The sequence below is a fragment of the Silurus meridionalis genome, chromosome 4 (assembly GCF_014805685.1).
Source record: "Silurus meridionalis isolate SWU-2019-XX chromosome 4, ASM1480568v1, whole genome shotgun sequence".
Classification (NCBI taxonomy): domain Eukaryota; kingdom Metazoa; phylum Chordata; class Actinopteri; order Siluriformes; family Siluridae; genus Silurus; species Silurus meridionalis.
The window spans coordinates 18,027,714-18,037,042 of NC_060887.1; positions in this window are offsets into that span (position 1 = coordinate 18,027,714).

Here is a 9,329-nt window from a genome sequence, read left to right on the forward strand (position 1 = left end):
AATTTTGGTTTGTTTCTTTTCTATAAAATATCATTTACCTTTTCTGGGGTACAGACACTGAATATTTTAACTTCTCCAACACACAGGATAATTTCTTTCTATTCCTTCTCAAACTCAACTTAAAAGGTTGAACTCATTTGTGTGTTACTGGACAGCCAGTGAAGACTGCGACTGTGGGCGATATAAACTACAGCATTGTTGGAAGACTGCCAATGTATCCAAGAGTCGTTATTGCACAGTGACATGCAGTGTTAAGCAGGTCGGGTTTAATAACCCCTGCATGGCAGCGTGGCTAATTTATGTCTTTCTGTTAAAAAACTTTCATTATGAGCAGACAGTGGTGAATTTTTCTTCAAACTCACACAATTCACCTTGACTGATTACAAGACTGTAACAAGGCACTATATCTTTGATTATTTTTTTTCCCTGAGTCTTTGAAAAGATGGCTTGGCTTTGATTTCATCAGTCATGTAGATACATTAACTCCATAAATATTATTTAGGACGAACTCAAACAATCCAAATTAAGCTCTGACAAATGATATGGCATTGAAATGCATTGAGACATGCTTTATTGTACGGATTTCCTTCATTTATTTAAAGAAACTGTAGGAAATGAAGGAAGTAAATGATGTGCTGCTTCACTGAACAGTGAAAAAAATAAGTCTTGAGTCTCATAAGACATCAACATCTGAAGCAACATGCAACTTGGACGACCCAAAGCTGTTTTTGATTCAAGTGTTCTACAGAATAAAAATTTTAAATGTGCAAGTTAACATCAATTCTGTAAGAACAACGATAATCTAGTTATCAACCATTGTATGAGAATCACCATATTAATACTGCTTCACTTTGCTCTCAGAACACCCTCAATTCTTCATGGTGTTGATTTCACCATGTGTTGGAAACATTTCTTTGAGACTCGACATGATTATATAATTGACATAATTACTGCCATCTATAACTGGAACCCAGTCTTATCTTTTACTGGAGCCTTTGTCTTGCGGATTATAAGACACTTGGCTGCTCATCGCAGTTGTTCAGTATGAGTGTTTAAGTTACTGTAGCCTTTAACCAGTCTGACCTCTTATCATCCAAAACATCATTTTAAACTCTACAGACTTTTAAGTGTGAAAATCCCTATAGATTTTTAAACTAGTCCATTTGGCACTCACAAACATGCCACTGTCACAGTCACCGAGAATATCTTCCCTTTCTGATGTCTGAACATTAGAGCTCTTGACCCTGTTTTTTTAATCATTGCGCTGCTGCACAAGATTGGCTGATTATATAATTCAATGAATGAGCACGCTTCCTTGAATTTCTTAATGGCAATGCGTTTTTCTAAATATTCTGCACTCGGAAACAAAGAAAAAACCCTACAAATTTTATCTATAAAATCAATTATATACTAATTGACAAGCAGTGCTGAAGCTCATATTAAGATCTACTATGATATTGTTTACATTGTGTTACTGGTCAATGGTGGTGACAGGAATGTCAAGAAAGATTCAAATGTTGAGAAAATTTATTAAAAACAAACAGGCAAACAAATCACAATCCAGAAACATACAAAGTACAGTGGAGTGCAAAACAAAAAAGACAAGGCAAATACAAAGAATCAACACCAGGTGTAAGCAGAGGTCAAACCGGATTAGCAAACAATCAGAAAAAGTAGTGGTGGTTTAATGGTTAAGGAAATGAACTCTGGATCGGAAGGTAACATGTTCAAATACCCTCACAACCAATCTGCCATTGTTGGGCCTTTGAGCAAGACCCTGAACCCTCAGTTGTAAGTCGCTCCAAATAAGGGCTGCAAGTGCATTGTATGTCAGCATTGCAAGCAGAGGTGGCAAAAGTACACACGTCCTTCACTCAAGTAGAATTACAGATACTGATGTTTTAAAAGACTCTGGTAAAAGTTGAAGTACTGACGTGTACTTAAGTAAAAAGTAGCCATTACTACTACCTGTTTTAGTGTCATGCTGGTAACTGAACCTCATCTCATATTAATACATTAATACAAAGAATCTCTCATTTTGTTATCTAATGCATGTTTCCAGGCTGAACATCCACCATATACATTGGTGTGAAAAAGTGATTTCGTATTTTTTTGCATGTTTGTCACACTCAGCTCATCAAACTAATTTAAATATTAGTAAGAGATAACAAGTGAACACAACAGGTTTTTATTATTGAGGGAAAACAAAATCCAAAATGACATGGCCCTGTGTAAGGGCCAACCTTAGCAGTAACAACTGCACTGAAGCGTTTGCAATAACTTGCATTGAGTCTGTTACAGCGCTGTGGAGGACTTTTGATCCACTCATCTATGCAGAATTGTTGTAATTAAGCCACATTGAAGATGTTTTGAGGATGAACCACATTTTTAAGGTCATGCCACAGCATCTCAAAAGGATTCAGGTCAGGACTTTGACTAGGCCACTCCAAAGTGTTCATTTTGTTTTTCTTCAGCCATTCAGAGGTGGACTTGCTGGTGTGTTTTGGATCCTTGTCCTGCTGCAGAACCCAAGTTCGTCTTAACTTGAGGTCACAAACAGATGGCCAGACATTCTCCTTCAGGATTTTGCCCGACTTAATCTCCCACTTTATACCACTATCATGTTGCAATAATAGAAACCATCAATACGCTACAAAAACGCAATATAACACGTGGCATTACAGAGAGAGAGAGGCATAGGATGTTTGGAGGGTTAAAAACATTTTACTAAAGCAAGAAACCCAGTTAAGACTCCAAACCTCTAAAACACTACCACCGCAACTGTGCCACCTACATCATCTGGAGCAGTTTAGAATCAATATTTGTCTAATAACATGACAAAAACATAAAAATTAAAATAAAATACAATCTACTCACCAGAGATGCAAAATCATAATTTGTACTGTTTCTCAGAGGATGTAAGCGAGTGAAGTAGAAATTACAGATATTTGTGTATGTTTACTGTCTGACAGTTACAAAAAAAATAGAAAGATTTTATTAGTATCTTTTCACAGCGGATCACCCGCCTCCATACCCACCTGTCCTCTACATCTGCATCTTTCAAACCAACTACCTGCATGTCTTCCTTCACCACATCCATAAACCTCCTCTTTGGTCTTCCTCTTTTCCTCCTTCCTGTCCCTCCTCTGAACATGTTCAAACAATCTCAATCTCACCTCCCTCACTTTGTCTGAACTCCTCCACCTTCTCCACCTCTTTTCCCTGCAACCGCACCACTCCAGTGCCCTCCCTCTCATTCACACACATGTACTCTGTCTTACTCCTACTGACTTTCATTCCCCTTCTCTCCAGCGCGTACCTCCACCTCTCCAGGCTCTTCTCAACCTGCTCCCTACTTTCACCACAAATAACAATATCATCCGCAAACATCATAGTCCATAGACACTCCTGTCTGACCTCGTCCGTCAACCTGTCCATCACCACCGCAAACAGAAAAGGGCTCAGAGCCAATCCTTGATGCAGTCCAACCTCCACCTTGAACCAGTCTGTCGTTCCTACTGCACACTTCACTGCTGTCACACTGTCCTCATACATGTCCTGCACCACCCTCACATACTTCTCTGACACACCTGACTTCCTCATACAATACCACAACTTCTCTCTCTCTGTACCCTGTCATACGCTTTCTCTAAATCCACAAACACACAATGCAACACCTTCTGACCTTCTCCATACTTCTCCATCAACATTCTTAAAGCAAATAATGCGTCTGTGGTGCTCTTCCTCAGCATGAAACCATACTGTTGCTCACAGATGGTCACCTCTTCTTTCAGCCTGGCTTCCAATACTCTTTCCCATAACTTCATGTTGTGACTGATCAACTTAATTCCCCTGTAGTTAATGCAGGTCTGCACATCTTCCTTGTTCTTAAAGATTGGTACTAGCACACTCCTCCATTCCTCAGGCATCCTTCCACCTTCCATTTTATCAGTATAACAATCATATTTACAGTTCAGTTCCAATTGCAGTTGAGCCATTATGAATGCTTATTGAAAAATACCCAATACCCATGCACTCCAATTAAGTTATCAGTAAATTTGGGTTTAAAACATGCAGTAGTGAAAAAGTGAAAAACAATTATAACCTGCCTCTTCTCTAAATCCTCAGGCTCCACTTTAAATAATAATAGTAAATAATAACACTAATTTTACCCTTTTGAACAATTGTGTGTGACTTTGAATATTTTGACTAATCGAATCTACTTTAAATTATTCTTTATAGGAGGAATCTGACTGGGTGATTGACACCAGAAGGAGAAACAAAAATAAAATACTATAAATATAGTTAAATAGCTAAATAATCACTGCAAGTAATATTGTAGTATGTATAATATACTGTATGCATTGTCTGTGCATGCTATATGATTGTAAATACTGCCCTATACATACTGTACACTAGATGGGTAAATGTTTGTGGACACCTGACTGAAGATTCATATGTGCTTTCAGAATATCCCATTCCACATTTAGTTGCCATTTGCTAATATAATAACCTCCACTCTTCTGAGAAGATGTTCCACTAGATTATGGAGTGTGTTCATTTAGCCAAGAGTGTTAGTACTTATGTCATTGTCAGGTACTGATGTTGTGGAGATCTGTGCTCATCCAGCCACAAAGTAAAGTCAGGTACTGATGTAGGGTAAGGAGACCTGGGGTGCAGTCAGCGTTCCAATTCATCCCAAAGGTGTTCAACTCCAACCCATGTGAGAGTTTTGTGAAGAAGTCGGTATGGCTGGAAATGTCAGGTGTTCCAATACTTTTGTCTGTATGGTGTATATATTGCTTGTATTCAGTGTATTCTGATTTAATTTTCAAACCATGTGCTAATGCAGTCTGTGGGCCCCTTCTTATCTTTTGTAAAATGCTTTTTTGAGCCCCTTAAACCCCCCTCTAACTAGAGGTAGTCATTTCAACTATATCCTACGACTGCTATGCCCCTAATGGCAAACACTGCACACAAGATTCCCTGCAGGTTTTTTTCTAAAAAAAAAAAAAAAAGGATTTCACATCTTAAAAAACATACCCAGTCATGTCTCATTTGCTGTTCCTCTTTAGAGACTGCAGGTTCCATCCCTCTGTCCCCCTGTGTGGACCATTCACACAGGCACAATAGAGTGAACAGTTTGTGTGAGTAGGCGTGTGTGGACTGTCAGATTGTATGCGTGAAGCATTTATGTATGTATGTGTGTGTAAGTGAGCTGTAAGCAGTATTTAAGGTGGGTGTAAACTTCCATCAGGAGCCGATTAAGTCCCTGTGATCTTCACTACGTGAAACCAGGAGGGCTTTCTATGACTAATAGGATAAAGCTGGGCTGCCTGACTGACTATGAGCAGTTCACAGCAGGTAGTACGCCACTACTACTGCCCCCACAATTTAACCATAGAGAACCAAAAGACCTTGCTGAACACTCAGCTGCCTGGCTGCATCAAAACGATCAGAATTACTATATACTTATTGTTTAATAATAAATCTGCTGAAAAACAATGAATATTTAAAACGAAATATTAAGTTGCTCTGAGTTTTATTACATACCTTGAGGTGTGTTTACTGCACTGAGTGGGAATGCCACTGGGATTTTCCAATATAACAGAATTTCTTAAAAACAAACATACACCAATCAAGAGACCTGTTTACACTGGCCATTTTTCTATACAAAATACAAGTAACTTATTGATGACATGAAATTATAGCTAAAAAACACAAAAGGTAATGTTTCCTCCCACCTACCAAGTACATACCAGTAAACTAAAATGCCCATTTGTCTGAATGCATGTGAACATGGTATTCTGTGATTAAATGTTGTTGCATTTGTCTCATTTGCACCCAACCTGGATTCAATGCAAACCCTGACTAAGGTACATTAGTGTACAATTTTCAAGTTAAACATGAAACTATGTTTATTAGAAAACAAGCCTCATTACTGCATTAACCCTCCACTTTTAAATTTGGACATTTACTATAGGAGAATTGAAACAGTTCATTACATTTAGTACCAGTACTCTCCAGTATATAACAGCTGAAGTATGCAATTTTGTAAAATATCCTTATCAAACAAATATATTTACCAACAACATAACTTATGGGATCACTCATTATTAATTGATCATGATTTATAGTGATTTGTATAGAGTATTTAAAAAATATCCATAACGTTGTATTTCCAAAATTGGTTACAAAACACTTGAAGAACATTTAAAATTTTTTTTTTGCAGATTTCTCTCTTTCCTTTTTCATATAAAGAGAAAAGATCAGAACCTACTTGTGATTTCGATACATAAAAGGAAAAGTATAGAGTGGAAATGGCAAACGTTTGCCATAGCAGCTTTTCAGACCTGCAAATTGTCTCCCTTTTTGACATTTTGTTTTAGTAAATTGAACCAGGTTGTTGCTGGGAGTTTTAAATAGAGGTATTTTTTTGCAGACTTTTGAGTAAACATTGTTGTATTTACTGAATAAGGTAAATTCTTTTACTGTTCCACACAGATATGTAAATAGAGGAGAGGAGTATTTTTACCTTGGCTTCTCTACAGCTGGATTCTTTCCATGTTGTTATAGGCTGCAGTGTAGAGTATGGGTATATGTCGTTCAGACCTAATCCTAATTAGATCTCTTTTGCATGTCTTTTAGGGAGAACTAAAGAACGGCCAATGAAAAAACACACTGCCCGCCCCTTGTTTTGCTTTAAGGGCCTTTGTATTGTGTGTGTGTGTATTGGACACCCCACTGCGTATGTTAATGCCTGTTAATTGGCTTTGCTGTCATGCTGTGCAGCTCATAGTGCTCCAACAACACAGGCTTTGAGGCAGTTTTCTCAGCTTTCTCCTCAACCAGGAGAGCCAATTTGGCTTTAGTAATCCCAGGCCTTGCCTTAAAGCCTATAGTATAGGCTAGCAAGTATATTTTTGAGTGCAGATTTTTTTTTTTTACTTTACAAGTGGCCTAAAATGATTTTTCTTGATGTTACTTTGGAAGAAATAGACCATTCATTGAAATGTATTATTAGATATTGCACTATAATGAGATGTACACAGACATTTATTTTAAATGTAATGATTTTTATTTTCTCTCTAGGCATCAGCCTATTTATGGTTAAATCAGATACTGGTTGTCTAAAACGTAGTATAGATGGACTAGTTTTATGTGTGATCTGTTCAGTTTCTTATGCTGGATGTTGTTGCAGTATATATGTATGAACCTGGTTTTCCACCTGACTTTGTATGGTAACTAAAGGGACAAACCTTGTTATGGGAGCTAAGCTGTGTGATGACTTGAACACAGTTATGATTATGGTATGACATGGTTAATATTGGCAATGATTTGAAAAGGATGGTAGGAAGTTAAAGATTCGGACACTCTAGATTAAATGTATATTTTGTATTCTCTCTCAAAATAAATTGATGTTAGGAAAATGTATTTTGAGCAGTGCCATGCACACATGATGGACAAAAATAGTGTGATGAATTCTGATATTATTGTGGATATAAATCTATTTTTATCTATTTAAAACCTTTTCATTAGAAAGTTGCTAAATAAAGAGTTGAGGGCTGTAGGTGAAACTATAGCAACTAAAACAAAGCTTAGTGAGCTTAATGGGGATTTAAATGCTCTATAGCATTCCAACTTCACAGTTCATGTTATTGATTGTGATTATGAGAAGTGCCTATTGCCTGCCCTCAAGCAATTGACTCCATTATAATAAAATTACATCTCAAAAGCTTATCGCATAATTTCTCTTAATAAGATTTGATTTGAGTGACTAGTAGAGCACCAGTGCTATTTTAAATCAGCTAAAATAGACATAAGTACTGAAGTACTGTGAGAGCACATAGCAATAGATTCATTGATTTTAAGTTCTAAAAAATTATTAATCAGATTTCTTTAAAATGTGTATATTTAGCCAAATGAACACAGAATTTTATATCTTTTGGGTGGTTCAAGGTTTATTCATTGACTTAGTTCCCATTATACAATGGAACGATTTCCTCAGTGCCAATCTAGTCCTATTTATCTGGTACTGTTTATTTAGATTATTAGCCAGATAAATCAAGTTGGTATGTTTTATATGAAATCTTACCTCATCTTCACTCTTTCATTTTACTATAATAACATGTATCAGTTGTGTGGATTGACAGTGATTAAAACGAGGATAACACAAAAGAGTACAATTACACAACAATTGCAATTTAGAGGTTTTTTGTTTTTTTAAGATTGCTTTTCCACTACTGTCAGCCAGGAATATGTACCCTGGTTTGATTAAGCTTGATTTCTGAGGCACACAGATGGTAGAGTCAAAGTTTGGCACCAACAGCATGAAATCCTGGACCCAACCTGCTTTGTGTCAACAGTCCAGATAGGTGGATTGATGTCATGGTGTGAGGAACACTTTAGGTTTGTTTGTTAATACCAAACAATAATCACTTAAATTCTACGGTTTATTTTAATATTGATGTTGTGCATCCCTTCATGGCCACAATTTACCATGGGCTAGTGGTTACATTCAGCATGATAATGCACCATGTCACAAAGAAAAGTTGTCTCATACTATTGCTGAAAATGACAATGAGTTCGGTGTTCTGAACCACTAAACCAGCAAACCACCACATCTCAGTTCAATAAAACACCTATGGGATAAATGGATTCTAATAATTGTGGATGCAATTTTTAGAATACATTTATCATTAGAATACTTTTATCATATCAACATGGCCCAGAGTCTCAAAGAAACATTACCAACAACTTGTGGAATTTATGCCTGAACAAATGAACTGTTATGAATGAAAAAATATATATATATACTACTCAGAATTATGGTGTTACTAATTGTGTTCCTTCTGTGTACACAATAAAACAGCTATTTATCACAGCTGTAGAGCTTTCCACTGAAATTTCCACCAATTAGTTGCATTAGGTCAAATTAGCTGAAATTATTTGATTTAATTCTATTGATTTAGTGGTTCTTTTTTATATTTTTAATAATGGTGGGATTTTCACTGTGGCAAGTAAAATACAATAAGAATAATTACAGACCCTCTGGCTGTGTTAAGAGACCACGTATTACCAATAAGTGATTTGCACGGTACACTTTCAGGAGTAAAGGTACTGAATAAAGCTCTGAGACCTCATCTTAATGCTTGTGTTTTCCTTGTTACTAAGAGGGTAGCATTGAGGGTACACCATTTGTACCATGTGTGTAGTGTGTATCTTTTACCTAAGAAGGAGCATATAATGTACATTTAATTAAATTGTACCTGGGTAGGTGTAGATAATGTACATTTCATTCGATTTATCAGCTTTATGTACTTAGCATA